The sequence below is a fragment of the Bison bison genome, unplaced genomic scaffold (genome assembly GCF_000754665.1).
Source record: "Bison bison bison isolate TAMUID 2011002044 unplaced genomic scaffold, Bison_UMD1.0 scf7180017864472, whole genome shotgun sequence".
Taxonomy (NCBI): Eukaryota; Metazoa; Chordata; class Mammalia; order Artiodactyla; family Bovidae; genus Bison; species Bison bison.
In genome coordinates, this window is record NW_011495033.1 from 5,559,433 (window position 1) to 5,560,160 (window position 728).

At 64.3% G+C, this 728-nt stretch overlaps 1 non-coding gene across 1 annotated transcript; it reads left to right on the plus strand.

Moving 5' to 3' along the window:
- The first annotated feature begins 161 nt into the window (after window positions 1–161).
- On the plus strand, window positions 162–233 carry TRNAT-CGU. Its single transcript has one exon. It is a non-coding gene; the product is annotated as a tRNA-Thr (tRNA).
- The last annotated feature ends 495 nt before the right edge of the window (window positions 234–728 follow it).

Here is a 728-nt window from a genome sequence, read left to right on the forward strand (position 1 = left end):
CCCTCAGCACGCCGCAAGGGCTCGGAGAGCCGGGTCCCGGCCCGCGGATCTGGAGGGCCGGGCGGCGGGGCCGGGGGCGGAGCTGGGGGCGAGGCACCGCCCCTCCCGCGCCTGCACCGCCTCCCCTCCACTGAGAGCTTCCACCGCTCCCTTGGCTGTCAGGCGCGGTGGCCAAGTGGTAAGGCGTCGGTCTCGTAAACCGAAGATCGCGGGTTCGAACCCCGTCCGTGCCTACCCTTTGAGGGTGTGGGTTTGGTCGTGGGAGCTTTAGCGTCCCACGTGTGCTGCCCACTTCCTCCGTAATGTGGCGTTTTTTTCGATTTTTACTTTCCATGTCATTCCGGGCCTCCTCGAGTCCCACCCTTCCCCCTCCATCCCTAGGCTCCGCGGTCACCAGCGCAGGCCGGGCCAGTTCGCGCGCTTCGCCGGCCGCCCTGCGCCTTCCCTCCCCGGAGCCCATCACCCCGCCGCAATGCGCAGGGCGAGGCTGGCCTGAGATTCCCGTGTTACCCGTGGGGACTAAGGCCCGCACTAGGTACCGGATCGTTCAGCTGGAAGGCGCCTTTTCCCTTTCCCAGCCCTTGGGAAACTGATCCTTGAGGTCTGGCGCCTGCCTGTGTGATCCCTTGAATCTGGCCCGTAGCCAGTGATGACACTCCCCATGTCATTTCTAGGATCAAAAACCCAACTAATATGACATTAGTGCCTCTCATTTCCTGGTATGCTCC